The sequence below is a fragment of the Triturus cristatus genome, chromosome 2_1, assembly GCF_964204655.1.
Source record: "Triturus cristatus chromosome 2_1, aTriCri1.1, whole genome shotgun sequence".
NCBI classification, from domain to species: domain Eukaryota; kingdom Metazoa; phylum Chordata; class Amphibia; order Caudata; family Salamandridae; genus Triturus; species Triturus cristatus.
The window spans coordinates 642,076,804-642,087,109 of record NC_140581.1 but is presented as its reverse complement, the minus strand read 5'-3'; the positions used below and the strand labels follow the sequence as shown (position 1 = coordinate 642,087,109).

The following is a 10,306-nucleotide window of genomic DNA, read 5'->3' as shown; positions in this document are numbered from 1 at the left end:
GTGATACTTTACACAATTCCTCTAATTTAAGACTGACTGCTTTGTGTGGCAAGCTGCCAAAAATTCCTGGAGCGGTGGTCACTCATAGCAAAATGCTGCTCCAGGGATTGCATGATTTTAATAATTGAAACCGCAAAAGAAATCATGGTGGTTTTGAGTCAGGAGATACTCGCATTAGAGAACAAACTGAAGACGTCTACTGCCTTAGAAGAGGCAAAATTAGATTAGATAAGATCCACACTGATATGAAGGATTTTGAAACATATATAACCAACAAGAAATCAGAGAAGTTGAGGAAGGATATCAGATGGTACAACAAGAGAAAGCATACCCCTACTCTTCGTACTATCAAGAGTGGAATCAAGGAAAATACATCTCTGGTCAAACCAATAACTACAAGAGAAGGATTATAAACTTCTCTGATACTGGATCTTCTGACTCTGATAATGACAATTTCCAAGAGATGAGTGGAGCCCAATATAACCCCAGACCTTACAGGGGTAGACAGACTGCGCATTCTTTTGATGGCCAGGGTCCTTTTTTACCGAGAGGCCAGTACAGGGGGAGAAACAGATGCTGGCCACAAGACAGGGGAGAACAACAACAGATGAACCCTCAACCTCAACAAATGTATTTGAAGACCTGAAATCAACAGTATTGGTAGTAGATAGTACTATTGCCAACAGTGAGCCCTAAGCTGGAGACACACTACCCACTTATAACCTCTCTGCAATGGACCTAAGCACTGAAGAAATTTCAGTGCTTAGCCATGGGTTGTCATTTGTTCCAAGCACTCGACTTGACACATTTAAACTCCATGAGGATTTATACGCCTTCTTCAGAAAGGTTAGACTAAAAAAAGATTTTGTGGACAGACCGGTCAACCAACAGGAAATAAATCAATCTCAGTGCAAACCTACTTCAGTATTTACCCCAAAGCTAGACATGGTGGGACCGGAGGTGAATATTTTTGAGCAGAATGTCTTGAAAGACATTGCACGTATGGTTAAACATCCGCTCAATCCGCGTTATAATTTGTCAAAGAAAGACAATACAGCTCTTGACAAGATCAAATTTAATAATGACCTTGTTGCAAAACCTTGTGACAAGGGTGGAGGCATTGCCATTATGAATAAAACTGACTATAATAACAAGATTTTGGAAATGCTGGCAGTAACGGAGCATTATAGGAAGGCGCATTTAAGAGAACTTACAAGAGTAAGTGCGCGTATTCAAGATGTAACTTATGAGGCATTGGCTGATGGTCTCATTTGTGAAGAAGAGTGTAGCTTCTTGAATAAAATATGCCCTATAACTCCGGCCCTGTATGGCCTGCCAAAAACACATAAGAATGAGGAAAACCCACCAATGCGTCCGATTATTTCCACTATTGGCTCTAGTACTGAACCGTTATCGAAGAACGTGGACTCTTACTTATATCCATTGACCCAGAGCTATGCATCCTTTTTCCATGATACAGGTGATATCATCAGAGAGATTGAGGGGTTGCCCTACAATCCAGGCACTGATATTTTGGTAACGCTTGACATTGAGGCATTATATACGAATATTCCTCAGTGTCAAACGTTACAGGCGGTAGCATCCCTCCTCCAGAGATCCCCAGGTGAGAGACCGGACGGTTTCATTTTGCAATGCCTGGAAATAGTGTTACTAAATAACTTCTTTGATTTTAATGGGTCCTTGTATCAGCAGATTAAGGGCACTAGTACGGGTGCTTCTTGCAGCCGAGCGTAGCAAACACCTTCGTGGGTGAGTGGAAGTTGAGAAATGTTTTTAATGAGGCAGCACCATTTTTTGAGAACTTTTTTTGTGGAAGCGCTTTATTAATGATATTTTCTTTATTTGGAGAGGAGATGCAGAGACTTTGCAGGAGTATATTCTCTGGCTCAATGCCAGTGATAAGAACTTATAATTCACTGCCAAATTGCCAGTTTTTGGACATTTTAATTTGTGGTTGAGATGGCAGCCTACAGGTTAGCCTTTTTAGGAATCCTACGGCTGAAAACACTATACTACAGTATTGTAGTTTCCATCCTAGCTGTCAAAAAGATTCAATCCCCTTTGGGGAATTCCTTCGTGTCCGTCGGAACTGCACGAATATGGAAGATTTCCATAAGCATGGAGATGCTTTTAAGAAACGGGTACTAGATCGTGGCTATCCACATCGCCTGGTGAAACATGCCTACAAAAGGGTGAAATATTATGATTGAGACGCCCTTCTACAAGGCGTGAAACATGCACCGCGTGATCAGATCACATGCATTATTAATCATTCTTCATTGAATTATAAAATAAAAAATATGATTAATAAAAACTGGAGGGTTTTGAATACGGACGAGAATGGTATCCAACTTCAACATCCATTAGTGGCATACAGAAGGAATCGTAATTTGAGAGATCTCCCGGTCCACACCAGAAATAAATCCCCTAATATTCAGCACCAAACTACCATTACTGGTTTACCCTTGGTATTGGGAAATTATAGGTGTGGGGCATGTCATGCCTGTGATGCAGCGCTAGTAACTGAATCTTTTAGCTATAAGGACAAAAATGTCAAACTTAGGCATCTTACAAATTGCAGGAGTAGCAATGTTGTATATATACTATTCTGCCCGTGTGGTTTGGCATATATAGGTGAGACTGGATGCGAATTTCGTCTCAGATTCAGTGAACACAAATCCGCAATCAGGACAAGAAGAACTATTGCACCATTAGTACAGCTTTTTATGGACAAACAACACTCAGAAATTGATTTGAAATGGTGCATCACAGCAAAAATTAAAAAACAAAGTAGGCCAACCAACAGAATTGACACGCAAGAAACAAGAAACCTTCTGGATTTTTCATCTGGATTGTGTAAAGGAGGGGTTAAATGAAGATATAGCGTGGCACATCACTAAATTCTGATTCCTTCCTTATATCTTAATTATTGTATGAGACAGGCTGGGTATGAGATCGGAGGCGCCCTTATCTGGAAATTAATAAACTTATTGAGACAGTAATCACTCAGGGCTCTGAGTGTTTAACTTTATCTAAGGCAAGGGTGACCTCTTACTATTTCATTATCTGACAGTATGGCGATAACCTGTCAATGTGGTGTAGTTGTGTAATTGGCAGGCTAAATTAAATAATAAAAGGATGGGTGTGGCCGTAATAACTGGACCACTTATCAGTCATTTTTTGGCTTACACGTATATGTAATATTCGGCTTTTTTTAGCCCCTTATTGCCTATCTGTCCGTATACATATATTACAATATGGCGTCCGTTACTTGAGTCAGCACAGTCCATTTTTCTATAAGGATGATCATGACGCGCTGCCGTGTCTATACCACGTGATCTTCCGCGCCGCTTTCATCTTAGGTACCACCTAATTTTGGAGGTGGCTTTAATAAACTGCACCACTCACCAGTCATAATTTTTTTGGCCTATAAACATATGCAATATTTGATTTTTTTACAGCCCGTTACTGACGTTCAGCTCGTATATATACATTGCAATATGGCGCCCGTCATTTAAGTTGGTGCTGTCCTATTTCTATAAGGATGATCATGACACACTGCCGTTTCCATGCTATGTGATCTTTTGCGCCGTTTTCATCTGAGGTATCAGCTATTTATAGCTCGCGGATTCCCCAGCTTTTCAGCGCAGTTCGATCAGGAAATGTGGGGCGTTCTGTAGAAGAAAGTTATATCTTTTGAAACAGGAGAGCACGTAACGAAAGCAGGAACTTGGGGGATATGTTTGCTAATGACTGCTATTTTTTTTAGGGTGCGCATTTCAGTCTGTATTAGAGAGGGATATGGGCCAAAGCCCAATGAAAAAGCAAAGGGACAAGAGATTCTCTTAATTTAGATGCAAACTTTCTCAGCGAGCGTGTTTGAAGGCGTGTCATTAGAGAAACCTTCAAACGGTTATTGTATCGCAAGTATGACTTTGCCTCGATACTTCTCAGTGTATAAACTCATGGTTACACAGAGGGTATATAACAAATGGCACTTATTGCAAGGGTATGTGCACCTAGGTGTATATGATGTCATACTGTCCAGTATCGTTACGAATAGTTTCAAGTAGAAACCAGGATATAACGTGTAGCTCCTGTAATGAGAAACTAAAGTGGATGTTCTTTCTTTCCATTATTATAGCAAGCAAATTTGTTGTGCAGATCTTTTAAATGCTAGCAAGGAAAATTTGAAAACTGAACTGTGGAAAGGAAATCTATGAAGCGTAACGAGAGAGAGACTTCCTTATATATTCTTTCATTACACACCTTGGTTAGTATCTGTGGAAGTACGCTGTAAAATTGAGGCATCTAATATAAATAAGTTATCTTTTGGATATCCCTTTTGAGCTTTATTATAATACAAATTTTGTTTTCCTTCATCTAGAATACTCTGTTTTATCACGCACTTGTTGGTAGATATGAATACATGTGATCTGCGCACTGTCAAGAGAAATCATCCGGGGTAAGGGAACTAAGGTGTTAAGCATAGAATACATTTTTTGAGAATCTCTATTTGCGGATATATTAATAATGACACAATTTATTATCCGTACAGAAAGAGCGCCGGCATCTCCCTACAGTAATGGAAAAGGGCCTTTATTGATAAAAGGAACGTATGAATAGCAGCTATTGGCCCAGATTCTACAAGTGTTCTTCTTTTGTAAGTAACTATGAGGACATGGTTAGTTATAGATTAACTAACCATGCATAATTGAAAGGACTTATTGAGGGGGGAGGGTTGGTTACACTCATTTTTCTGTGGTTAAGGTGGTTTGGCACTAGAGTGTTGAGGTTGTTATACTTTTTAACATTGGTGGTTGGTACTCTGTCATTTTCTTTTTTATCATTGGTGTCACATTATGTATTTTAAGTAAATGTTGGTATAGATGATTTTTTGGCCCCCATTTGTGAATAGTGGGAGCGGTCAAATTGGTGGTTTGGTTTTTTAATTGTTATCTGCATAAAGTGTTTTCATGTCCGGTCCAATCAACAAATCATTAGTTTAATCATGGGCATACAATAGTGACCTTTTCTTGTGTTCTTTTAGGTCCCCTGGTTCCTGTGAAATATATGTGGGTATTTGGAAAGGTCCTGATGAAGGTGGTCTAACTACTCTTCACATGCCGCCGAAACGCGCGTCGACCTTATGCTCAGCTTTGTGCTTTGAACATAAAACTCAACCTGGTCGTGGAGGCTTTTTTGTCATACAGAACCTCCACCCTGTTCAGATGCTGTTTGTATGAAATTTGTGTGAGTGTGAATGCGTTTGAATGGTTGTGATATGGATGTATTTATATGAGTCAGCACAGGGGTTGTTGTGTTTTTTTCTTTTGTGGATTCATTTATGTGAATTTGTATTATGTACATTCAATGGAATTATTGAAATGATTTTCTTTTTTATGATGTATAAACTTTCATAATTGGTCTTTTTCTACTTAAAAAAAATACAGAATGAAAAAAAGAGAATAAAAAAGAAATTTTATAAAGTATACAAAGAAATGAAATAATAAAAGTAATGAAAATTAAAATGTCAAGTATGATATAGCCCAGGAGAGATTGAGTCTCTAATATAAGTGATACATAGGCTACAAGGGAGCATGCTTACTGTTTTCTGGTTCTTTCCCCTCTTCTCCCTAGCCTGAGGGGGTCCCCTACTTTGCAGAAGCTACCAAGGGTTAACCACAGGTAAATGTAGTGTCTTTTTATGGTTCACCCTGCTGGAAATTCAGGCTGTTACTTGACCAGGGCTCACACTCCACTCAAACAGCAACCCAATTTCTCACATATGAAAGATGAAAGATGTTATGAAGCATGTTAACTTGCTCTTGTATTAGGAGCATACAGTTCTTCTATTAACTCAACACCACAACAATTATGTTAAACACGGTTAAATGCATTTAAAGAACATTCCTAGTAACAGGTGAAATCCTACTCAGGCAGCTCCTACAATCCTTGCCAGGGTGAAGTCACAAGCAAACACCAAATTAACCTGGGCTTAACCCCTCTGGCAGCTTGGCACAAAAAAACAGTCAGGTTTCACTTAGAGGCAATATATAAAGTATTTATGCAGTACTTCAAATATTAATAGTCTGAAAACACAACACAATAAAAAAAGCCCACACCAATTTAGAAATATAGAGCAAAACATAATAAATAATTCAACATCAAAACAACAATAATCCAATCGGTAGAACAGGAGGTATGCAATTTTAAAAACTTAAGTCAAAATAGCACCAAAAAGCACAAAGCTCTTCTCACGGCTATCTGGTCGGGTACGAAATTTACAATTCAGGTTGACCGCAATGGAGCATGGGCCGGATACAGGGAAAAAATTTGTCCCACTGAAAGTGCTACCTTCAAAGTCCAGCACAAAGAGTTCCATTGGCAGTGGAAGGGGCAGCGAGGGGCAGGGAATGAGTCATGTGTCGCCATCACAGAAGTGCGAAGAGCAGGCAGGGTGTCATGGATGGTCATTGCTGGAGCTTTACATTTGTGGTCACCGTGAGCTGTCAATGCCGTAGTGTGAAGTGCTAATCTCACACTGTCAAATGCAATAACAACAGTTGCTGGACAGAATGCAGAACAATGTCATACATTCACCCCAGTACAGAGATCTGGGCCCAAATCCATTGTTTTTTTGCTCACCATGCCATTCCAGTTTGAACCCAGCTGTTAGACCTGACATCCTTGGCGTGGGTTTTTCCCCTATCTTTTGCCTCTGCTTCCTGTATTTTTGATGCTGCGCTGGATTTCGTTTTTGCTGGTTTAGATGCTTTGGACACTCTGCCACTGCTGTCCAGTGCCAGAGTGTAAGTGCTCCCTGTGTAAAATATCATATTGATTGGATATACCTGATTGGCATATTTGTATCGCCATGAAGTCCCTAGTAAAGTGCACTATGTGTGCCAGGGCTGGTGATGACAGATGCTACTAGTGGGCCTGCAGCGCTGATTGCGCCACCCACATGAGTAGCCCTAAAATGGTGTCTCAGGCCTGCCACCGCAGGCCTGCCTGCAGTCCCTGGACTGCCATGTCCTCCTGGCCAGTGTCCACACTGGCAGGGCCTAACCCTTCCCTTTTTGTGCACATCAGTCATCCCTATGGAAGGCCCAAGGTACCCCCCTGGGCAGGGTGCAGTGTATGTAAAAGGTAGAGCATGTACTAGTGCAGGTACCATGCTCTGGTAGTGAACAGCGGCCATCTTGTGTGTTCACTGCCGCAAGGTTATCTTGCTCCATAGGCTAACATGGGGGAGGCTGGTGCCAATGGCTATCAGCCTATCTTCTCATAGGAACAAGATAAGACATGAGTCTTTGATATCCCTGAGCTCAGCATTTAATAACACATCTTTTAGGAGAGGTTGTTTTTAAATCCTGAGTTGGAGAACAGTACTTTTTAGAGAGTAGCTGTTCTCTTGTCTGACCCTTCTGTGTGCCTGAGCATGCTTGTGGATTGACTGTCTGGTTTGAGAGTGACAGGGGCTGGGGAGCCCCCAGGAGGTTGGATGAGTCAGCCCTTTGCTGAATGACTGCATTCATTTGCTAGTAGAGTGGAGGGAGGAGGTAGCACCTGGGAGTGAATAGGGCTGTGCCTGCCTGCCACGATGCTGGCTCCACCTCCTGCTGGGCGGCTGACGACTCTGCCCCTCACTCTGAAAGGAAAGAAGAAGCCAGGAAAACAAAGTGCTCCAGCAACACCCAGGACTGGATCAGACCGTGCTCAGGACCCACTTGCACAAAGACTTCAAAGACTTTTAGGGGTATAAGTAAAGGACCCCTGACAACAGAAAATTAGATTCTACAATCAAGAGGAACCTCTGCCAGAAGAAGGACCGCGGAAGAACTGAAGGAAGATTGCCTTGCTGTGTGCTCCAAGGGCTGACCTGTTCTGCTGTTCAACTGAAGGAGAGAAGAAGGGCTTGCTGTGTGCTGTGCCCCTGCCTACTTGTATCTACCGAGACTTTGCTGTGTGCTGTGTCTTCGACTGAATCTCCAAGGGCCTGAGAAGAGCTGGCCTCCTGTCCTGGAACCCAGGGTTAAAAGGTTCCCAAGAAACTGAACTAAGCTATCAAGACCGTGCTGTGTCTGCCTGGAGCGTGAATTTGTCAACAGCTGCTAAGAGTCCCGATCGGTGTGCTCATCGGCACACGGTTTTTGCGAGGGTCGGAGGTCTGTGTGGCCTCCCCTTGTGAATTCTGCCTTAAATCAACACCTGGGACCTTGAGGGCGGCCTAGCCGTGGCCAGCACCCTCCAAACCCTGTTGCCGTGAAAGTTTTCCGCTGCCAGAGGGCCGTACATCGTCCCGCGATCTTGCCGTACCTTGCCGGCGCTTCCGAGGCAAAGATCGAGCCCGCTGACCTCTCATTGGTCGAGAGGATCGAGCCCCCTCGCTAACGCCGCGCTGGGATTGGCCAGTGTCATCGGAACATCCCGGGAAGCCGTCGAGAGTGGTGCTGAGAAGAAGAACCCTCGGGGAACTGGTGCCCGAGTCATCTGCGTGACCCGTCCCCGCCGAGGGAGCAGCGAGTGTGTTCAGCGCCCCCGGCCTGCGGTCCCAGAAAGAGAAGTGCCGAACTGCCTCCCCGCCGCTCGTTGGATTGTTGAGAGCGGGCGGAAGAGCGGACGGGATCGGCCGGGGCTGCTCCTGAGATTCCGCCCACGCTGAGGCTTCAGTGGAAAGCGCAACGGTGAGAAGAACATAGAAAAGTACCGCTAGAGTTAGCGAAGAGCTGACTTTGGTCACCAAGCCCTGCTGTGATACCCCTGTGAGAGCGATAAGAGACTTGAGACTATTTTTAAGTAGAAGAACTTCCTAGTAACATAGTGCAACCATTAAGCTCATGTGCAATCATCCTGTAAGTGATCGTCTTTCTTTCCTGCTAAACTAGATAAAGATATATTTTTATATACCTACCTGTGTGGTCTACCTTTGTGGTGTACTGGGGGGTCATTGTGGTGATTGAGTGCGAATACCTAACACATTGCCTTGGGGATAAGCCTGTCTGCTCGTGCCAAGCTACCTAGAGGCTGAGCAGGGGTTATCTACAGTGTGTGTCCCTGTGCCCTGACTAGAAGCAAGGGTCCCTATTTGGTCTCAGGTACTTACCTTTGCCAACTAGAGACCCCCAGATCTAACATCAGCCATATGCACATCAGTCTTGAACCTGTACCTCATGGGAACAGTCCAGCCCGACCTGCCAAGCAAGGTCCTCCCTGGACTGGAACCAAGCATCCTAGGACCGGTTTCGGTCCCCTGTGGTATCGCCAATCTCACACTGTCAGGCATCATCAGCGGTCACAGTAGAGTGGAGAGTCGGGTTCACCAGAACTTCATGTTTGTGGTGGTATGAGCTGCAAGGTGTGAATTAGCCTGTTCATGAATAGTTAAAAAACTTCAGGGGAGCTCAACTGAGGCCCCCGAAATGGGTCCAGGACTAGTGATAAACCCTTTGTGATAGTTGTTAGTCAGAGCTTTTTTGATGAGCAAGTGTGGTAGGTGACAGCTTCTCCCCCTTGTTAAGCCAGAGTGGCCCATCCTATCAGCACCTAGCATTCCTTTTGTCTCACTGTGTGGGAACAATGCAATGCACCTAGTGCCAGCTACATGTAGTCATATAGACATGTAGCCAGGAACAAGCTTCAGACACAAAATGGTTAGGGCAGGAAAATGCCAACTTTCTAAAAGTTGTAGGCACAAAACAAAATCAGGTGGTTGTGAGATTTAAACACATCTTTACTTTTGCATGAGGTACATTTTACTCAATAATCATGACCTCAAATTTGTTTTAGTAATGATTGAACATAAAGGTTTTTCAAACTTTCATCTTTGGTGCAATGAAAGAAAGGACAATCTACATTTAACTCGATGGATATACAGTGAAAAATACTTGAAAAACGTGTGAAATATGGAAAGATAACTCAAATATACATTGTGATAAGGCAAACTAGGCTAAAATTGCATCTTCACCAATCCAAGATTTTACAAGACCAGAGCATTACATTCACAGAAAGTGATCTTAGTACTGGAACGTATAAAGGGTCCAGAGGTATCTAATGTGGGCTTCCAATAGTTTCTTTAGACAAATGAATTTATACATCCATATTGATACTGGATGAACTAGGATCCCCGATTGATGCCAGTCTAGGTGTTTCAAACCCACACTTTCTTTGGGGGTTCTCTTCAGGACAAGGGTTTGGTGAATTCTTAGGGGCCACGACAAAAGGTTTTGATTCCGACTTATGGATAGCAAGCATAACTTTTAGCCTCCAGTTTTAAATTCCT

At 43.0% G+C, this 10,306-nt stretch overlaps 1 long non-coding RNA gene across 1 annotated transcript; it reads left to right on the top strand.

Annotated features, from left to right (window-relative positions):
• The first annotated feature begins 4,422 nt into the window (after positions 1–4,422).
• Positions 4,423–5,324, top strand: LOC146865709 (uncharacterized). The gene is made up of 3 exons (XR_014976679.1): positions 4,423–4,486; positions 4,580–4,684; positions 5,072–5,324. It is a non-coding gene; the product is annotated as an uncharacterized LOC146865709 (long non-coding RNA).
• The last annotated feature ends 4,982 nt before the right edge of the window (positions 5,325–10,306 follow it).